General features: G+C 43.7%; 1 protein-coding gene across 1 annotated transcript in view; it reads right to left on the minus strand.

The window, feature by feature from the left end:
• Positions 1 to 22,656, minus strand: part of LOC124717355 (echinoderm microtubule-associated protein-like 2) — a 655,376-nt gene that overhangs the window by 567,011 nt on the left and 65,709 nt on the right. The gene's annotated exons all lie outside the window — the stretch shown is intronic.

Here is a 22,656-nt window from a genome sequence, read left to right on the forward strand (position 1 = left end):
CTTACGTCATACTCGGTGGCTGTCTCGTCTTTACAGCAGTGGTTCCCTACCTTTCTTAGACCACAACACCCGAGCGCAATTGGATGTTATCTACTACCCCCTTACACTCAAAAATGGTTCAAATGAATGCTGGACATTTGCCATGTAGCGATCCCTCAGGTAAGGGACGCCCTTCCTCGTACTACTTCTGTCCGCTTTCAAACCGCCGTCTCCACATCTTACTCGATACAACCAGTACGTAAGGGACCTTCTTCTTCGACATCTTGGCCAAATACAGAGCTTCTTTTCCGAAATCGAAATATTTATAACTTTTGTGAAACGAAAGCAATACCGACGATTATGTCAGTATGTAATTAGTTCTGCCAAGTATAAATATAGATCCCTCTGTCTGTACGGTAGCTTCCTTTCACGCTTACTGATTGCGATAGAAACAGTCCATCGCCATGGGAGCAACAAGAAAGAAATGCTGTAAAGAGAATGCGAATGTACGCTAATCATTTCTTTTTGATCGCTGCATTTATGCCTACTTTAATTACCACAACTGCATGCCCAAAAGACAATAAGGAAAGAAGAAATGGGTATGCGAATGTTTGAAAAGAAGAACGACATACTCTATATTCATTTACTCTCTAAAATCCGACATCCCTTGCGGCGAAACATCAGTTAATAAAGTGTAGCGGGACAATGTTGAAAACATGACTGAAAATACGTTCACTAAATAGAGATAAGAACATCTGTGATTGACATGTCATCTAAAGTCGACGTACAATTTTAAAACGTTAGAAATAAGGAAATGAAGTACTACAGAATGCTATGCTTGTAACGTACGTTATTATTCCACATTGTTTAGCTCTGGTATTTACAGGTTCACAGAGAAATCATCCTAGGTTTTGGAGGGGAAAGCCGTAATTGTAATGATCTGCACTACAACAGAAACGAGAAGCACAACTTAAGGAAAAATAATGTAATGTGTGTTTCAGCTCACAAGTGAGATTGAAGCAAATAGTTCCTGTGACTTAGTATCGGCAGAGGTTATATTCGACAACCGGAATAAATTAATAACTGGCTCCTCTTACCGACCCCTAGTCTCAGATGAAACAGTTGCTGAACAGTTCAAAGAAAACTTGAGTCCCATCACAAATGGGTACCCTACTCATACAATTATAGTCGGCAGTGACTTCAATCTACCTTCCGTATGTTGACAAACAATACATTTTGAGACCCTATTGTAGATAGAAAACAACTTCCGTAATTGTTCTAAATGCCTTTTTTAAAAAATATTTTGAACAATTAGTTCATGAGGCCATTGAAATTGTGAACGGTTACGAAAACGCACTTGACCTCTTAGCCACAAATAATCCTGAGCATCACGACGGATACAGGGATTAGTGAACACAGTCGAGCAAGGCTCAATTTCATAACAAAGAAATTCACCAAAACTAAACGCGAAATATATCTATACATAAAAGCAGCTAAAAATTCGCATGACGTCTTTCTAAGAGACAGTCTCCAATACTTCCAAACTACGTAAGTGAAGACCATATGTGGCTCCAGTTCAAAGAAATTGTATCAACAGCACTCGAGAGATTCATACCAAATAATAAGAGACGGAACTGATACCCAATGGTACACAAAACACGACAGAAAGCTGCTGCAGGAGCACCGAAAAAGGCACGAATAATTTAGACGAACGCAAAATCTCCAAGATTGGCGAAGTTTTACTGAGGCTCGAAATTTAGAGCGGATTTCAATGCGAGATGCATTTAATAGTTTCCACAATGAAAGTCTCTCTAGAAATGTGGCAGAAAATCCAAAGAGATTCTGGTCCTATGTTAAGTAAACCAGCGGAAACGCTCAGTAAGTACCTTTACTGAACGACAGCGATAAGGAGGAGCAGGTAAAATCGTGGCAAATGTCCGGCGTGGCAAATGTCCGCACACCCTTCAAATGGCTCTGAGCACTATGGGACTTAACTTCTGAGGTCATCAGTCCCCGAGACTTAGATTTAAAACTAACTAACCTAAGGACATCACACACATCCATGCCCGAGGCAGGATTCGAACCTGCGACCGCAGCAGCAGCGCGGTTCCGGACTGAAGCGCCTAGAAACGCTCGGCCACCGCGGCCGGCCCCCCTTACAGTATTCTCACCACTGAAACGTTTCATTCAGCAGTAACTGCTCAATCACGTTTCCAGTTCACAGTCATATCACCAACAGTTGATTTGGGCAGCTTTAAAATATTTGAAATGTGGCTGATGGATTTGTTACTCAGGTGATATGCAATTACTACTCCACATTGCAAAAATCTGAACTCTATTAGCGCGCACTTCTGCTGTCACTGCTTCTGTACTGGCAATGAGAACGCAGTACAGTAGGGTCCCGTTAATCCGAACTAATTGGGACCGGACCTTGTTCGGATTAGTTGGAATTACGGTGACGAGTTTCTAGAATGAAATATACCAAAGAGGTAAGTAGGTACACCACGGTAACAAATGGGAACAAGTGTGGGAACAATGGCTCACTGACACTCCCTGCCCTTGTTGTTGTACATTGTTGAGACCTTTGTAGTGTCTGGGGTCAGTGAACTGCCAGTTGGCTCGCAAAGCACTGTCTTCGTCATGTTAGTTATCGATCGCTGGCACGAGTAAAGACGCGTTTTACATTGAGTTCCCAACATTGCTCGTGGTTAGCAATGGACTACCGATGTTCGCAACATGTTTGTAGCATATTCGCAACACAAAATCAATGTTCCACGGCTGCGTCGGTAGAGATCAAAGAAACATTGTTCGTGGCGTGCTACCACTGAATTCCACTACGCAGCGCTAGTGTTCGTTTGCTCTGAGTGAGTGTTTTGATCAGAGCGAGTAGTCGCTATGGTTTTGTTGATTATTTTGCTGGAGTGTAGTGGTGCGTTTATTTGATGTCCCTTCATTTTAATTTTAAATGGAGTGGTTACGAGACAAAATTTTTCAATTGATATCGTTCTATGAGGCAGAGGAATGTACCGGGTGATCAAAAAGTCAGTATAAATTTGAAAACCTAATAAATCACGGAATAATGTAGATAGAGAGGTAAAAATTGACACACATGCTTGGAATGACATGGGGTTTTATTAGAACAAAAAAAAAAAACAAAGTTCACAAAATGTCCGACAGATGGCGCTTCATATGATCAGAATAGCAAAACGTCAGTAACTGCGCATGACAATCGTGTATAAAAGGAGCTGTAATGAGAGAGAGAGAGAGAGAGAGAGAGAGAGAGAGAGAGAGAGAGAGGGGGAATCACATGCGCCAGCAGTCACAGCATGTTGACGTTACCTGAAAATGGCGCTTTTAGTGAAACTGTATTATCAGAATGGGGAATGTGCTAGTTCAGCGTCACGATCCTATCGCCATAGGAAGGGGATTCGAACGGGTAAAGGTCCGTTGACAAATGCAGCTGTGGCGAGAATGATTTCGAAGTTCGAAGCCACAGGTTGTTTAGACGATAGGCCCCTTAGTGGCCGACCGAGCACAAGGCGTAATGCTGCTGAGACAGTTCAGGAAGAAATGGAGACTGTAGCGGGTTCGTCTATGCACGGGGAAGTCAGCGCTCGTGCAGTCGCACGTCGCACCGGCGTTCCATACACTAATGTTTGGTTGGCACTGAGGCGTACTCTCCGATGCTATCCGTACAAAATCCATGGGCATCATGAACTGTTACCTGGCGATTTAGTGAAGCGGAGGGCATTTGCGGTGTGGGCGTCAAAAGATGGCGGAAGATGACGATTGGTTGAGTAACGTGTTGTGGACCGGCGAAGCTCATTTCACGGTCCGAGGGTCTGTCAACGCCCACAACTGCAGTATTTGGGCTACCGAAAATCCTAGAACTGTCGTGGAAATTCCATTGCACGACGAGAAAGTCACGGTGTGGGTTGGATTTACCACATCTACCGTTATCGGGCCTTTTTTCTTCGAGGAAATGCGTGATTCTGGTTTTGTAACTGCTACCACGACGGGTGAGAGGTACGCCGATATGTTACAGAATCGCGTTATCCCCAACTTGGCTGACAAACACCTGCTGGAAGATACGATGTTTATGCAGGATGGCGCTCCATCCATATTGCTAGACGCGTGAAAGATCTTGCGCACGTCGTTTGGTGATGATCGTGTGCTCAGCCGCCACTTTCGTCATGCTTGGCCTCCCAGGGCCCCAGACCTCAGTCCGTGCGATTGTTGGCTTTGGGGTTACCTGAAGTCGCAAGTGTATCGTGATCGACCGACATCTCTAGGGAAGCTGAAAGACAACATCCGACGCCAATGCCTCACCATAACTCCGGACATGCTTTAGAGTGCTGTTCACAACATTATACCTCCACTACAGCTATTGTTGAGGAATGATGGTGGACATAGTGAGCATTTCATATAAAGAACATCATCTTTGCTTTGTCTTACTTTGTTATGCTAATTTTTGCTATTCTGATCAGATGAAACGCCATCTGTCGGACATTTTTTGAACTTTTGTATTTTTTTGGTTCTAATAAAACCCTATATCATTCCAAGCATGTGTGTCGATTTGTACCTCTCTATCTACATTATTCCGTGATTTATTCAGTTTTCAAATTTATACTGACTTTTTGATCACCTGGTACGTTGTGCAGGTTACAAAAATACTAAAATCAAACATGACTCATTACAAAAAGTTGCTGCGGCGCTTGGCACCAGCAGCAGTGACGTGGACAAAAAAATTAAATCTCTCTTGTCTCAGTACCGTCGAGAGAAAAGAAAAGTCCGCAGCTCGTGGTCGTGCGGTAGCGTTCTCGCTTCCCACGCCCGGGTTCCCGGGTTCGATTCCCGGCGGGGTCAGGGATTTTCTCTGCCTCGTGATGACTGCGTGTTGTGTGATGCCCTTGGGTTAGTTATGTTTAAGTAGTTCTAAGTTCTAGGGGACTGATGACCATAGATGTTAAGTCCCATAGTGCTCAGAGCCATTTGAACCATTTGAGAAAAGAAAAATAGAGGAAAGTAAAAAATCTGGATGTGGTACTGACACATTTTACGAAACGAAGTGGTTTGGCTTTAAATATCTACGTTCCCTGGATGATATGGAACTATTTGAGATATGGCTGGCGTGGTAGGAGTCTCCTGATGCCATAAAACTAAGAGTAACAGCAAGTCTTTGGTTCACAGGGATTGCTTTTCTGAAATTTGTTTCTTTCTTTGAAACAACTGGTCCTATAATATTCAACAATATTTCAAAATCTGATGGCGACATCCTAGTGAAGTTATGAAAGCGGGACCGTCTTCCATATTCAGCTCACAAAGCGTGTCATTCCCGCCACGTCTTCTATAGTATGTTTTGGTCCACCGACGATGACTACATCGTTTTCTTCGTCTATTTCGTTAAGTATTATTAATGCAGCCCCAAATGTCATTAACTTTTCCTCTTCACTTGACATAGCGTATCTCTTGATGTGAATACACAAAGTAACCTATCAGTTCACCGCAGCAGACTATGCGAATACGTAGAAATGTTGGTCGATGGTGTAAACGGGAATGCGAACAACGAACAATGTTGCCAACATGTTCAGGGAACAAGTTGCACACAATGTTCCGATCAAAAACATGTTCTGAGCTCAATGTAAACGCATCTTAACGGTTGTATTGTATTCGTTCAGCTGTAGTGGTGTACGTATTTTCGTCACGAGTAAACGCAAACTTACAACGTTAACTCTCAAAGAAAAACTGAATGTTTTGAAGCGGATAGACAGTGGTGAGAATATATCTGAACTGGCAACGCAACTGGGTGTTGGTAAAGCAACCATTTGTGATTGGAAGAAGAACCGAGTGAAGCATGAGCAGTCCTGTGCAACATCTTCGGGAAAAACACTCGAAATTCGGCAGACTTTGAAACAGTCCCAGTACGATGAAGTGGATGAAGCTCTTTTCCTTTGGTTTACACAGGAAAGAGGAAGGGGAACTCCTTTGAGTGGAGCACTGGTTCAGGAGAAGGCTGTGCACCTCAAAAAGTTAATGAATAGTGATGAGTTTTTTAGTGGGAGTACGGGTTGGTTGGACAGATTCCAAAAAACGTCATGGAATCCGTCAGTTAACAGTTACTGGAGAGCAGCTTTCTTCTGACCGTGATGCAGCGAAGGAATACTTGGGTGAGTTTGAAAAAATGATAAGAGGGGGGAAGTATTCTCCTCAACAAATTTATAACGCTGACGAGACTGGCCTTAATTTTAGGGCATTGCCAACGAAAAGCCTGGCATCAAAAGCAGAAGACCATGCTCCTCGTTTTAAAACGTGCAAAGATCGTGTGACGTTATTAGCGTGCAGCAACGCTTCTGGTGATCACAAGCTGCCTTAAATGCTGATCGGCAGATCTGCTAGGCCCAGAGCTTTTAAAAACTGCAACATTAAGTCCCTTCCCGTATATTATCGCAACCAGAAAAAAGTATGGATGGATGGTAAGCTGTTCAAAGAATGGTTCCACGGCCAGTTTGTTCCCTCTGTTCGACGGTTTTCTAAAGAAAATCATTATCTCCCCTTGCAATCCTTTTGATTGATAACGCGCCTTCTCACCCCAGCACTGGGGAATTAGGTGATGGAGAAACTGTGGCGAAGTTTTTGCTGGCAAATGTTACACCACTTCTACAGCCGATGAACCAGGTTGTACTGATTTCCTAGTGCCGCTTCTGCCAGCGGCACGATACAGATCTAAGTGCCTTTGTTGTAAACTTTGTGCCAACAATAGTTGGACCGTTATCTTTCGAAAATGTGCTTTATTTTGTGAAATGATCAAACTTTCAGTTCTCCTGTATTAACTGTATGCAGCAGATGATGTTCGGTCGCTTAATTTAAGCTTGAAGTGACTTACTCGGTGACGCAGGGATCGGGCGCCGTAAGCGCTCTGTCGTTAGTTATTTTACCTTTTGGAAGTGGAGCCTGCATCTTTATACGAAATCCAATTCACTTATTACAAAGTAACTATTTGTAAGAATATTAATTAAGTAAACGATTATTCGTCATCGAATGCGACGTCAACCAATAAAGACCATTTACGCTTGAATTCAATTATTTTTTTAGGCGGTAAATCCACCTCCCCATGAACCATGGACCTTGCCGTTAGTGGGAAGGCTTGCGTGCCTCAGCGATAGAGATAGCCGTACCGTAGGTGGAACCACAGCGGAGGGGTATCTGTTGAGAGTCCAGACAAGCATGTGGTTTCTGAAGAGGGGCAGCAGCCTTTTCAGTAGTTGCAAGGGCAACAGTCTGGATGATTGACTGTTCTGGCCTTGCAACGCTAACCAAAACGGCCTTGCTGTGCTGGTGCTGCGAAAGGGTGAATGCAATGGAAAACTACATCTGTAATTCTTCACGGGGGCATGCAACTCTACTGTATGGTTAAATGATGATGGTGTCCTCTTGGGTAGAATACTCTGGAGGTAAAATATCCCTCCCCCCTCCCCCAAATTCGGATCTCTGGGCAGAGACAACTCAGGAGAAACAAAATGGCGTTCTACGGATCGAAGCGTGGACTGTTTGATTCGTTTATCGGGAAGGTCGATTAAAAAATTTAAAAGAGAAAATGGACAAGTCGAAGTTAGATACAGTGGCTATTAATCAAGTTCTGTGGCAGGAGAAACAGAACATCTGGTCAGATGACTATGAGGATCTAAATACAAAATGAAATTGAGGTAATGCAGGAGTGGATTTAGTAATTAATAAGAAATAGGAACGCGAGTAAGCTACTATGAACAGCATAGTGAACGCATTATCGTAGCCAAGATAGATACGAAGCCCTCGCCTACCAGAGTAGAAGCCAACTATCACCGCATATGATGAAGAGATTAAAGAAATATATCATGAGATCAAAGAAATTATTCAGGTACTTACAGGAGATCAAAACTTTATTGTGATGGGGGCTGGAATTCGGTAATAGGAAGAGGAAGAGAAGGAAAAATAGTTGATGAATACGGACCCGGGTTAAGGATTAAAAGAGGAAGCCGACTGGTAGAGCACAGAGCATAATTTAATCATAGCTAACACATGGTTTAAGAATCATACGAGAAGGTTGTATACGTCGAAGATATCTGCAAACACCGGAAGGTTACAAATTGATTATTTAATGGTAAGACAGTGATTTAGGAACCAGATTTCAAATCGTAGCACATTTATAGAGGCAGACGTGGACTCTGCCACAATTTATTGGTTATGAACTGCACACTAAAACTGAAGAAATTGGAAAAACGCAGGAAATTAAGTAGATGGGACTTTGATCAGTTGAAAGAACCAGAGGTTGCCTGGAGATTCAAAGCGAGCGTTAGGCAAGAGTTGATTAGAACAGGAGAAGGAATACAGTAGAAGACAGATGGGTAGCAAAACATATGAAATAGAGAAGGCAGTAGAGGATCAAATAGGTAAAAAGACAAAGCGTAGTAGAAATCCTTGAATAACAAAAGAGATACTGAATTTAATTCAGGAAAGGAGAAAATATAAAAATGCAACAAATGAATCAGGCGAACGGCAATACAAGCGTTTACAAAAGGAGATTGACAGGAAGTGCAAAATGGCTAAGCAGGAATGGCTAGAGGACAAATATAATGTTATTTCGTTGTGTGAAAGATAGATACCGCCTACAGCAAAATTAAAGAGGCCTTTGGGGGGAAAAAGAAGCAAATGTATGAATACCAAGTGCTCAAATGGAAAACCAGTCCTAAGCAAAGAAGGGAAAAACTGAGAGGTGTGAAAATTACCGAACTATGAGTTGAATAAGTCATGACTGCAAAAAACTAAGACGAATTCTTTGGAAAAGGATGGAAGAACTGGAAAGTCCAGTTTAGATTCCGGAGAAATGTTGGATGTGAGGTAATACTTACCCTACGACTTATCTTAGAAGATAAGTTAAGGAAAGGCAAACCTACGTTTATAGAATTTGTAGACCCAGAGAAAACTTTTCTCAATGTTGACTCGAATAATCTCTTTGAAATTCTAAGGGTAGCAGGGGTAAAATAGAAAGCGAAAGGCTATTTACAACTTGTACAGAAACCAGACGGCAGTTATAATAGTCGAGGGGCATGAAAGGGAAGCAGTGGCTGAGAAGTCAGTGAGACAGGGTTGTAGCCCACCCCCGATGTTATTCAATCTGTACAGTAAAGGAAAGCAAGGAAAAATTTGGAGTAAGAATTATGGTCCAAGGAAAAGAAATAAAATTTTTAAGGTTTGCTGTCGACATTGTAATTTTGCCAGAGACACAAAGGACCTGGAAGAACAGCTGAACGGAATGGACAGTGTCGTGGAAGGAGAATATAAGACGAACAAAAAAAAAAGCAAAACAAGGATAATGGAATGCAGTCCAATTGAGTCAGGTGATGCTGAGGGAATTAGATTAGGAAACGAGACACACAAAGTAGTAAATGAGTTTTGCTTTTTGGGGAACAACATAACAATGATGGCCAAAGTAGAGAGGATATAAAATGAAGACTGGCAATGGCAAGAAAGGCGATTCTGAAGAATTTGTTAACATCGAGTACAGAGTTAAATGTCAGGAAGTCTTTTCGGAAAGTATTTGTATGACGTGTGGCCATGTAGTGTATGGAAGTGAAACATGGACGATAAACAGTTCAGACAAGAAGAGAGTAGAAGCTTCTGAAATATGGTGCTACAGAAGAATTTGAAGATAAGATGGGTCGATCACATTACTAATGACGTGCTGAATAAAATTGGAAAGACAAGAAATTTGCGCCACAATTTGACCGAATGAGGCGATCGGTTGATAGGGCACATTCTGAGACATCAAGGAATCACCAGTTTAGTACTGGAGAGGAAAGCGGATGGTAAAAATTCGTAGGAGGAGACCAAGAGCTGAATATAGTAAGCAGGTTCGGAAGGATGTAGACTGCCGTAGTTATTCGCAAAAAAAGAATGAAATGATCGTGTGGCATTGTTGGTCTCATCCGGGTAAGTTCGGCCAACGGGTTGCAAGTCTTATTGTAGGTGAAACGACATGGGCGACTTGCACGTCGGTGATGATAATGAAAGAATGGTGAGGACAACCCAACACCTAGACCTCAGGCGAGGAAATCCCCAACCCGGCCTGGAATCGAACAACACGGTTGTTGTTGTTGTGGTCTTCAGTCCTGAGACAGGTTTGATGCAGCTCTCCATGCTACTCTATCCCTTGCAAGTTTCTTTATCTCCCAGTACCTACTGCAGCCTACATCCTTCTGAATCTGCTTAGTGTATTCACCTCTTGATCTCCCTCTACGATTTTTACCCTCTGCGCCACCCTCCTACACTAAATTGGTGATCTCTTGATGCCTCAGAACATGTCCTACCAACCGTTCCCTTCTTTTGGTCAAGTTGTGCCACAACCTCCTCTTCTCCCCAATTCTATTCAGTACCTCGTCATTAGTTATGTGATCTACCCATCTAATCTTCAGCATTCTTCTGTAGCACCACATTTCGAAAGCTTCTATTCTCTTCTTGTCTAAACTATTTATCGTCCATGTTTCACTTCCATACGAACACTTTCAGAAACGACTTCCTGACACATCTATACTCAATGTTAACAAATTTCTCTTCTTCAGAAACGCTTTCCTTGCCATTGCCAGCCTACATTTTATATGCTCTCTACTTCGACCATCATTAGTTATTTTGCTCCCCAAATAGCAAAACTCCTTTACTACTTTAAGTGTCTCATTTCTTAATCTAATTCACTCAGCATCATCCGACTTAATTCGACTACATTCCATTATTCTCGTTTTGCTTTTGTTGATGTTCATCTCATATCCATCTTTCAAGACACTGTCCATTCCGTTCAACTGCTGTTCCAAGACCTTTGCTGTCTCTGACAGAATTACAATGTCACCGGCGAACCTCAAATTTTTATTTCCTCTCCGTGGACTTTAATACCTACTCCGAACTTTTCTTTTGTTTCCTTTACTGCTTGCTCAATATACAAATTGAATAGCATCGGGGTAAGGCTACAACCCTGTCTCACTCCCTTCCCAACCACTGCTTCCCTTTCATGTCCCTCGACTCTTACAACTGCCATCTGGTTTCTGTACAAATTGTAAATAGCATTTCGCTCCCTGTATTTTAGCCCCATCACCTTCAGAATGTGAAAGAGAGTATTCCAGTCAACACTGTCAAAAGCTTTCTCCAAGTCTACAAATGCTAGAAATGTAGGTTTGCCTTTCCTTAATCTTTCTTCTAAGATAAGTCGTAGGGCCAGTATTGCCTCACGTTTTCCAACATTTCTACGGAATCCGAACTGATCTTCCCCGAGGTCGGCTTCTACCAGTTTTTCCATTCGTCTGTAAAGAATTCGCGGTAGTATTTTGCAGCTGTGACACGGTAAGCCGGCCGCGGTGGCCGTGCGGTTCTGGCGCTGCAGTCCGGAACCGCGGGACTGCTACGGTCGCAGGTTCGAATCCTGCCTCGAGCATGGGTGTGTGTGATGTCCTTAGGTTAGTTAGGTTTAAGTAGTTCTAAGTTCTAGGGGACTTATGACCTAAGATGTTGGGTCCCATTGTGCTCAGAGCCATTTGAACCATTTGATCCGGTAAATTCACTAAATCTGAGTAAGCAAATTGAAAATAAAACTACCTAGCAGATTAAAACTGTGTGCCGGACCGAGACTCGAACTCGGGACCTTTGCCTTTCGCGGGCAAGTGCTCTACCAACTGAGCTACCCAAGCACGACTCATGCCCCGTCCTCAAAACTCTACTTCTGCTAGTATCTCGTCTCCTACCTTCCACACTTTACAGAACCTTCTGGTTCGCAGGAGAGGTAGCTCAGTTGGTAGAGCACTTGCCCGCGAAAGGCAAAGGTCCCGAGTTCTAGTCTCGGTCCGGCACACAGTTTTAATCTGCCAGGTAGTTTCATATCAGCGCACACTCCGCTGTAGAGTGGAATTTCAATCTAAATTGAAAATAATCTGTAATCACAACAGCGTCAGAAAAAAATGAAAACAATCGTATCTTCTCCGTTTTTACCGCCTTTAAAACGGCTTCCCTGACTGTACAGCTTGGCTTCCGCCCCACGGATCGAAATCCAATGTGGTCCCAGCAAACACGGAAGAATACATGGTGTAATGTTTACATCAGAGTTATTCTTAAGATTAACGCAGTGTAGCCAGGCATGCACAGGCTCGTGGAGGCGGTGGGACGCGACAGTGTTGCGAAAGCGGCAGCTGGGCTGACCTTGGGGTCGCAGTCCCCTGCAGCCAGTCTACACTCTACACCCTACACTCTACACTCCAATCTACTGTGCAGCTGCTCAGCACGGGACCAGACGCCTCCATTAACCGCCAACTCCCCTGTCCTACCACACGTGACAGCCAGCGACAGAAAGAAAAGAGCTGCAGCACGAAGGCGTGGCAGGCCATTTCTCTCAGGACAACTTATTAGAACGACACAACACCGACGAGTATGTATAGCGACAGCCACCGAAAACAAAGGCACAGTACAATGGCGGTTCTTCTGTAAGCACGACTCATTACTGAACCACCCAACAGCGTACTTTACAGGGACTTCTATCGGACAGAAGTGGACGCCACGCTGCAATTTCTTGGACAAAGGCACATTACAGGACCCATCATCGTTCATTTTATTTTTTGTCGTCAGTTTCTGACTGGTTTCATGTGACCCACCACGAATTCCTCTCTTGTGTCAACCTCAGAGTAGTTCTTGCACTCCAAGGCGTCAATTATTTGTTCGATATATTGAAAGGTCTCTGTTGGATTCCTTTCATGTTAATTTCTTAAATCTGTTGTCATTTACGGCATAAATTCCACTTATAAATTTACTGTGGTGTTTCTGACTCTATCTGGGAGGAGACTGAGCAGTGGAACGTGTTACTTTTACATATAAACAAGAACGATCTGTCACACTACTATATTTTAAAGCACAGTTTATTTGTAATTCATGTCACCCAGTCTCATATGGAACCTACATGCGCTTTCTTTCATGTACCGTGTAATATAAGATACTGTCATCCCCCTTCCCTTCTGTGTGAAGGGATGAATGAGCAAATGTATTTCTAGTTGCATGCTTGATGGTAGCAGACAAGCCTGTCTGCTAGAGAACGGTAGGACCAACGTCGGAACAGGTAGCTACGCTTTCTAAAAGCAAAGAGGTTTCTATCCTTAGTATGGTCCTGCCCGTCCCTTGTCATGTTGGTATAGGAAGCTGCCTCTCTGGTCACTTCCGTTTGTATCTGTGAAGCACGATCGGTAGGGGCCCACGGTAGTCTGTCCGCGGCGAGCGTCTGAAGTGGTAAGATCTCCAGCTAAGCGCGTCTCTCCTAAGTCTGTAGGGCAATGGATTTCTTAAGTTCAGCCTAACTGAAAATTTAATCACCTTTATTTCAGGTTTAGATCTAAAATATCTAATGTTATCTTAAATTGCAACGCAGTGTAATTCTCGTGTGAAGTTGAGAATATCTTCCAGTAGTTGCTTTGTCACTACTTTGTGAGTAAAGTGAAACCACATGTTGAGAATCCGTAACTCTAACTAAGATCTTCAATCTTAAATGCGAATGTGCGTGAGATTATAACGTCTCGTCTTGACAAAATTTTTCAATATAGCAACTTTTCTTTATGTTTAACCCACGTGGGGCAAGGTTTTTCTTTTGTTAATTGCGGTTCGATGTAATTTATTTTAATTATCAAAATTATTGTGGAGTTACACTCTTTGTGTAAACCGAGTTGACAACGTGAAGCATGTGGTGTAATCATCAAAGCAGCCCTCAGCTATTCTTTTTGGGAAGATTTCACAGAGAGTTAGTATGAATTTAGTATACCAGTGTGTGGTAATTTCATGACGGACAGGCTTCCGCTACGAACGTAACTTCTTTGGGTGAAAATTGAATCGGTTGGTTGTGGTTAATTTCCTCTTGCATATGTTTCAACGTTCTTCGTGTGTTATTTTATGAATCTTGGCTCCATATTTGATGTGTTCCATAAGATTAGAGACTCACATTTTCACAATCCTAAATAAGGCACCAGTTTAGTTATGAATCAAGTTTAATATGCTGAAATTTTAACGGAACAATGATCAATGTTAAAATAAACGTCCAAATATAAACTGATTTATTTCTATTTATTTAAATTCTCTTTATATATATATATAATATATATATATATATATATATATATATATATAATCACCGGTTGTCATAAGATGACTATTAAGAGATTATAATTAATGTTAGTCTGGTTGGGAATTTGGTAAGCTAGGCTGGATACCTGGTGAAACAGTTACTCAGTAATGCAAGGTTAACATCCCCAGATAGCTCACAGCTTTTAACCCGCTTTTACTGTCTTGAATATCAGCACTGCTTTCAGAACAACTTATTGCATCAACATTACATTATTCCAATCTCTGTCTACCCTTACATTTTTTACCCTTTGTATCTCCCTCTGCTACCGTGGAAGTATTCCCTGACGTCTTAAAACATATTCTAATACCCTCCCCGATCTTGAGTTTTCCGTGTGTTCTTTCCTCCGCCCAACCTCCGTAGACCATCCTCCTCGTTTGCCTAATCTTCAACAGTTTTCTATACCACTGTCGTACCCACACAGAAAAAAAGGCCAAGTCTTGTAAGTGAGATTCAATACAGTGTCGAGAATCGCCAGGTGTCATGCGACGGCGAGAATAGGGTTGGGTCGTTCGCGAACTAACCGGTGCAAAGGAACGGCTCACCAAGAGGAACGGAAGGAGCGAGGAACGAATTCTAACGACCGGTCTTTCATAGTTCACTTCGGTCGCGGCTTTCTACTTATACTGGAAAAAACGACATTTTTTCTATGAAGTGCGTGATTGATTCTTTTGTAAAAATTTCTTTTGTTTATTTATAATCTCGTAGGAGGCAGTTATTGTCTGTTCTACGAGATTATGGAATAGGTGGCAAACTTTTGCAAGCAATTAAAGGTCTTTACATAGATAGTCAGGCAGCAGTTAGAGTTGACGATAAATTGAGTTCATGGTTCAGAGTAGTTTCAGGGGTAAGACAAGGCTGCAACCTGTCTCCACTGTTGTTCATATTATTTATGGATCAAATGTTGAAAACAATAGACTGGCTGGGTGAGATTAAGACATGTGAACACAAAATAAGCAGTCTCAAAATATGCGGGTGACTTAGTTGTGATGGCAAAGTCGATTGAAAGTTTGCAAAGTAATATTTCAGAGCTAGATCAGAAATGTAAGAACAATGGTATGAAGATTAGCATCTCCAAAACGAAAGTAATGTCAGTGGGAAAGAGATATAAACGGATTGAGTGCCAAATAGGAGGAACAAAGTTAGAATAGGTGGACGGTTTCAAGTACTTAGGATGCATATTCTCACAGGATGGCAACATAGTGACAGAACTGGAAGCGAGGTGTAGCAAAGCTAATGCAGTGAGCGCTCAGCTACGATCTACTCTCATCTGCAAGAAGGAAGTCAGTACCAAGACTAAGTTATCTGTGCACCGTTAAATCTTTCGACCAACTTTGTTGTATGGGAGCGAAAGCTGGGTGGATTCAGGTTACCTTATCAATAAGGTTGAGGTTACGGATATGAAAGTAGCTAGGATGATTGCAGGTATTAGTAGATGGGAACAATGGCAGGAGGGAACGAACCCTATAGATGTAGCAGTCAGGGCGAATAGGCTTGGATGGTGGGGTCATGTTACACGCATGGGAGAAGCAAGGTTACCCAAGAGACTCATGGGTTCAGCAGTAGAGGGTAGGAGGAGTCGGGGTTGACCAAGGAGAAGGTACCTGGAATCGGTTAAGAATGATTTTGAAGTAATAGGCTTAACATCAGAAGAGGCACCAACGTTAGCACTGAATAGGGGATCATGGAGGAATTTTATAAGGGGGACTATGCTCCAAGCTGAAGGCTGAAAGGCATAATCAGTCTTAAATGATGATTATGATGATGTTTATTTATAGACACAATCACATGTTTATGACACAGCATAACCGGTTTCGGCCATACAATGACCATCTTCAGATGCTAAAGGCAGCGTACACTGAAAACAGGTTCATGCGTTGTCAAACTACTTATAGTTCCTGGGAACGGGAAACGGTCGGTCTCGTTCCCGCAACGGCACGTCAGCCGGCCTCGTTCCCCAGCCTCGGTCTCGTTCCCGTCTGTCTCGGTCTCCCTCGGCCGGACTCGTCCACTGCCGACTGCTCCTAGTTAGTTCAGTATCGAGGTGATGTTCGTTTCGTTCGCTGCGCACACCCGTTCTAGATCTGTTTCAAACCTTTTTCGAACTTTGGACTTCTGGTTCTTTTCGTATTCTATTCAGCTTCCACGACCGGTAATTACAACGTATTTTATAATTCCGTAAATTACAAAAAAAATTACGTGGTATGTAACACTCACATCTTTTCAGGTAACAAAACGGAATATTAGCTTACTTCAATGTTTCGATAAATAGCAGAAGAAATACTTGTAAAAAGGCAACATTTTTTTGTTATTACACATGTAAGGGAAGTAGGTACGGCACACAAGAGTGGCCATTTTCCGTATTTTTTTGATCCAAGGTAAAACAGCATCTTCATTGTTATGGAAGGCAGACGGAATGAAGCCCGCACTCCACAATCGACTGTCTGTTGTCACATTTTGTAAAGAGAATATGATAACTTCTACAATATTATTTCAGTGGTACAGGGTGGCGCACGAAAAATCGGCCCCGAGTACTAGACTGTTCATTGTTGCCCACTAATCGTCATCCACTGTTACGAAGTAGTTGTTCTCATTAGCTAATTTGTTATTTCTTGACTGCCTAATTATTACATGTTCTATTCTGCTCGAAGCGGTCAACAGATCATGCGTAATTGGCGAGCAGTCTGTACTTGGGGCCAGTTTTTCGTGCTCCGCCTTGCATTACTCGTATTCCACTGCGATTGGCACATAACGCTACAGTTGGCTAAACGAGAGGTTTTGCAGAATCACGAAAATTACTTCTACAAGTGTTTGAGAATTCTGTAATGAATAAAAAATCTGTACTCCAGCGGGAGGCAAGTGTCCCCCCTTGGCGTCTTCCATCTTCAGTCACCTACGTTACTAATTTTCAATTTTTCATAAGAACCGTATACCATGCACAAATGAACGGCGACCGAGTAAAAATGAACGGTTCTCAAAAAAGAGCGATCACCAGTGAACTACACTCATGCTCGTAAATTAAGGATAATTGCAGAATGTGGTGCCACACAACGTGGCACTACACAAAACTGGCGCTAACAGCATAGGCACATAGCGAACACACACGACACTGATCCGTAAGTCCACGGTATTCGTCATAAGTTGGGAAAACCGTCCCGATACACAGGTGCAACAAAACGCCACTGTTTCCTGAGCATGTACCCCGACATCAGTATGGGATATGATCACCATGCACACGCACACAGGCCGCACAACGGGTTGGCATATTCTGCATCAGGTGGTCGAGCAGCCGCGGGGGTATAGCCTCCCATCCTTGGCACCAGTGCCTGTCGGAGCTCCTGAAGTGTCGTAGGGGTTGGAAGACGTGCAGCGATACGTCGACCGAGAGCATCCCAGACGAGCTCGATGGGGCTTAGGTCTGGAGAACAGGCAGGCCACTCCATTCGCCTGATATCTTCTGTTTCAAGGTACTCCTCCACGATGGCAGCTCGGTGAGGCCGTGCGCTATCGTCCATCAGGAGGAAGGTGGGACCCACTGCACTCCTGAAAAGGCGGACATACTGGTGCAAAATGACGTCCCGATACGCCTTACCTGTTATAGTTCCTCCGTCAAAGACATGCAGGGGTGTACGTGCACCAATCATAATCCCATCCATCAAACCACGACCTCCATACAGGTCCCGTTCAAGGACATTAACGGGTTGGTATCTGTTTTTTGGTTCACGCCAGATGAAAACCCGGCAAGAATCACTGTTCAGACTATACCTGGACTCGTCCTGAACATAACCTGTGACCACTGTTCCAATGACCATGTACTGTGTTCTTGACACCAGGCTTTACAGGCTCCCCTGTGACCAGGGTCAGTGGAATGCATCTTGCAGGTCTCCGGGCGAATAAACCCTGTCTGTTCAGTCGTCTATAGACTGTGTGTCTGGAGACAACCTTTCCAGTGGCTGCAGTAAGGTCCCGAGCAAGGCTACCTGCAGTACTCCGTGGCCATCTGCGGGCACTGATGGTGGGATATCAGTCTTCTTGTGGAGTTGTGCACTGTGGACGTCCCGTACTGTAGTGGCTGGACACCTTTTCTGTCTACTGGAATCGTTGCCATACTCTTGAGATCACACTTCGTGGCACACGGAGGGCCCATGCTGCGACCTGCTGTGTTTGACCAGCCTCCAGTCGCCCTAGTATTCTGCCCCTCATAACGTCATCAGTATGCGTTCTTTGAGCCATTTTCAACACAGAGTCACCATTATCACGTTTGAAAACGTCTGCACACTTACTCGCTGCACCGTACTCTGACATGCACCAACACACCTCTGCGTATGTGGACTGCTGCCAGCGCCACCGTGCAACGACCACAGGTCAAATGCACCGCACGGTCATACCCCGAGGTGATTTAAACCCGAAAACGCCCACCAGAGCGTTATTTCACCATGTATCAGCATTATCCTTAATTTATGAGCACGAGTGTAGTTGCCAAGAATGAACGAGTGTGTCCATTTCTTGGTGAGAACACAGTGGACGTTACGATGGCGGCGACCACTGGATGGGGTGTGAACAGAGCAGCATTACACTGTATCCTCGATAGGTATACTCTGTAGATTTCTGGGTCAAAAGAAAGGAACGGAAAGTTTTCCAAAGTAACTGCTAGCACAGGACTACAAGAGGACAGAGAGGTCTGAAAAGGAAACCTGTATGCCATCCGTAGCCAATGACAGGCTAGAAACACAGAATAAATACAGACTCGTCCCCCATTCTATGCAGCCAATGAAAAGCCAACACGCCTTCAGTACCAATCATCTTATAGAGAGATGTGGATGAAAGGGCAAGGCTGAACAAAACTAGGGAGCAAGGCTCTGCTCGAGAGAGTCTGAGACAAACACGAGGGTTCTTCCGAAAGTAAAGTCTTTTTTTTTTTTGTGGTGACTTTGCACGTTCGTGTCAGATGTCTTTGGTGTAGTGCTAGTGCCCGAACGTTCCTCCTTCATTTCCAGGTGGTTCCGTTGTTCTGCAGTATTTGGCGCCAGCAGAGGAGTGTTCTAAAATGGAGTTTGATATGGACGCCCGTATAAAACAGCGAAGTGTGATTGAATTCCTCACTGATGAAGAAATTGCGCCGACTGAAATCCATCGACGCTTGCTGAAGATGTATGGAGACGGTACAATAGACGAGGGCAGTGTGACGCAGTGGGTATGGCATTTTGAAGGTGGTGAAAAGGGTGTGCTTGGCAAGCCCCTCGCAATGAATAAATGGCTCAAATGGCTCTGAGCACTACGGGACTTAACACCCGAGGTCATCAGTCCCTAGAACTTAGAGCTACTTAAACCTAACTAACCTAAGGACATCACACACATCCATGCCCAAGGCAGGATTCGAACCTGCGACCGTAGCGGTCGCGCGGTTCCAGACTGAAGCGCCTAGAACCGCTCGGCCACACAGGCCGGCAGCAATGAAGAGCGTCTTGATTCACCCATCCGCGCTGATCGGCGGATAGCAACAGAATTGTGAGCAAAGCTCAAAAAAAATTTAAAAAAATTTAAAAATATGATCGAATGGACATTTGTCACGACCTGCTGGACTAATATGAAGCTGAAGGTGATAATTTTCTGAATAGCATCGTCACCGGAGATGAGACATGATTTCACCCTTACGAGCCGGAATCCAAAAGACAGTCCACGGAATGGTGCCATGTGAATTCTCCGTCAAAGAAGAAATTCAAGACACAGCTGTCTGCAGGCAAAGTGATATGCGCAGTCTTCTGCAATAGCCAGGTTCAAGACACAGCCTGTAATATTTCTGGCTTAGTCACCCATCATACGAGGTGCATTCAAGTTCTAAGGCCTCCGATTTTTTTTCTCCGGACTGGAAAGAGATAGAAACATGCTCATTGTTTTTAAATGAGTCCGCGTTCATTGTCAATATGTCCCAGAGATGGCAGCACCGTACGGCAGATGAAATTTTACCGCCAGCAGCGAGAATGAGAACTGTTTTAAATACTTAAAATGGCGACGTTTTCCTTACTTGAACAGCGTGCAATCATTCGTTTTCTGAATTTGCGTGGTGTGAAACCAATTGAAATTCATCGACAGTTGAAGGAGACATGTGGTGATGGAGTTATGGATGTGTCGAAAGTGCATTGGTGGGTGCAACAGTTTAATGAAGGCAGAACATCGTGTGACAACAAACCGAAACAACCTCGGGCTCGCACAGGCCGGTCTGACGACATGATCGAGAAAGTGGAGAGAATTGTTTTGGGGGATCGCCGAATGACTGTTGAACAGATCGCCTCCAGAGTTGGCATTTCTGTGGGTTCTGTGCACACAATCCTGCATGACGACCTGAAAATGCGAAAAGTGTCATCCAGGTGGGTGCCACGAATGCTGAAGGATGACCACACGGCTGCCCGTGTGGCATGTTGCCAAACAATGTTGACACGCAATGACAGCATGAATGGGACTTTCTATTCGTTGGTTGTGACGAGACTTGGATGCCATTTTTCAATCTATAAACAAAGCGCCAGTCAGTTCAATGGAAGCACACAGATTCACCGCCACAAAAAAAATTTCGGGTAACTGCCAGTGCTGAAAAAATGATGGTGTCCATGTTCTGGGACAGCGAGGGCGTAATCCTTACCCATTGCGTTCCAAAGGGCACTACGGTAACAGGTGCATCCTACGAAAATGTTTTGAAGAACAAATTCCTTCCTGCACTGCAACAAAAACGTCCAGGAAGGGCTGCGCGTGTGCTGTTTCACCAAGACAACGCACCCGCACATCGAGCTAACGTTACGCAACAGTTTCTTCGTGATAACAACTTTGAAGTGATTCCTCATGCTCCCTACTCACCTGACCTGGCTCCTAGTGACTTTTGGCTTTTTCCAACAATGAAACACACTCTCCGTGGCCGCACATTCACCAGCCGTGCTGCTATTGCCTCAGCGATTTTCCAGTGGTCAAAACAGACTCCTAAAGAAGCCTTCGCCGCTGCCATGGAATCATGGCGTCAGCGTTGTGAAAAATGTGTACGTCTGCAGGGCGATTACGTCGAGAAGTAACGCCAGTTTCATCGATTTTGGGTGAGTAGTTAATTAGAAAAAAAGTCGGAGGCCTTAGAACTTGAATGCACCTCGTATTAGGCTCCAAGAAGCTGTTCCTAGAGCTGTGGACATGCAAGAAGTATATGGATGACGAAATGTGGTGTGAGGTACCTGTGACAGATGTTAGATTCGGTACCATTCCCGTGAGAAAGACCGCCTGAATAATGTTACTGCTCTGTGATTGGCTGCTGTGCTCGGAGCAAGGACGCCAAAACGTTATAGTATAGTTATTATTATTAGTTAAATTACTCACTGGAACGACTTCACTTTTTAATATAAATATCTCTCAATAGCTGACTATCAATCAGTCATTTTAGAATTATTAAAAACAATTTAAATCAAAAACAAAAGAATGACAAAATTGTAGACAAGTCACTTCGGAAGCGTTCGGGTCACGCCTTTCCTGGTATGGTGCGCGAAGTGTTACAGGCTGTTCGTCACTCTGGATTAGGCAGTCGAGAAGAACAGACATGTTGTCTGTCGTAGGATATGTTCCAATTTTTATTTAAGTTCCTATTCGTCACTCTGGATTAGGCGGTCGAGATGTACAGTCATGTTGTCTGTGGCAGGATGTGTTTGCCAGTATTCAGTATTAAAAGATTCACTCCGTAGTCATGAGGCACAGACGCGTGTCACAAATAGTGTAAAGATACATTTTCGTAAACATTGTGTTTGATCATGTACTTTGCTGTATCAGAAGGTGTTGTATTAAGATGATGTAGCCTTCTCGTCTGGCTATATTAAAATACTCGAGTGGCATCCCAAAGAAGTGATACATTATTTCAGAACAGAACCTCGCTAAAAGTCAGTTTCAGCCTCAAGATACAGAACCTACGACCTGCGTGCTGTTTTCTGCGCTGGGGACATCAACTTGAAGACAGCAGGTTAGTGAACCTTCGTATTCCACAAAGTGCAGTGGAAACAACTAGGCGCCTCACGTGTACTGCAGGCACAGAACAAATGCGCTCAGTGACACGTCACCTGCAGTAATGCAGAGGAGGTAGATGGTCGTTATTAACACCAACAATCAATTCATTCTTTCTTTCTTGCCGTAAGCCGTCTGCAGACAAAGTGATGTGTGCAGTCTTCTGGGATAGCTACGGTGTAGTTCTTTTGGATGTCCTGGAGTCTGGAGAAACTATCAATTCAGCACGCTACAAGACGACACTGACTAGGCTGAAAGCCCAAATTTGCAAGGTAAGGTCAGAGAAGAAGACCAGCTTTCTCTTGCAACATGATAACATCAGTCGCCACACCAGTTTTGCGACCAAGCAACTCACTGCAAAATTCGTCTGGACTGTCTTACCACATCCACTGTAGAGTCCCGATTTATCGGCTTCAGAGTGTCATTTCTTTGCGCCTCTGAAAGGCGTGGCGAACATTTTCAAGACTCGGATGCTGTTGACA

This window comes from Schistocerca piceifrons, chromosome 9, assembly GCF_021461385.2.
Source record: "Schistocerca piceifrons isolate TAMUIC-IGC-003096 chromosome 9, iqSchPice1.1, whole genome shotgun sequence".
In the NCBI taxonomy this organism is placed as follows: domain Eukaryota; kingdom Metazoa; phylum Arthropoda; class Insecta; order Orthoptera; family Acrididae; genus Schistocerca; species Schistocerca piceifrons.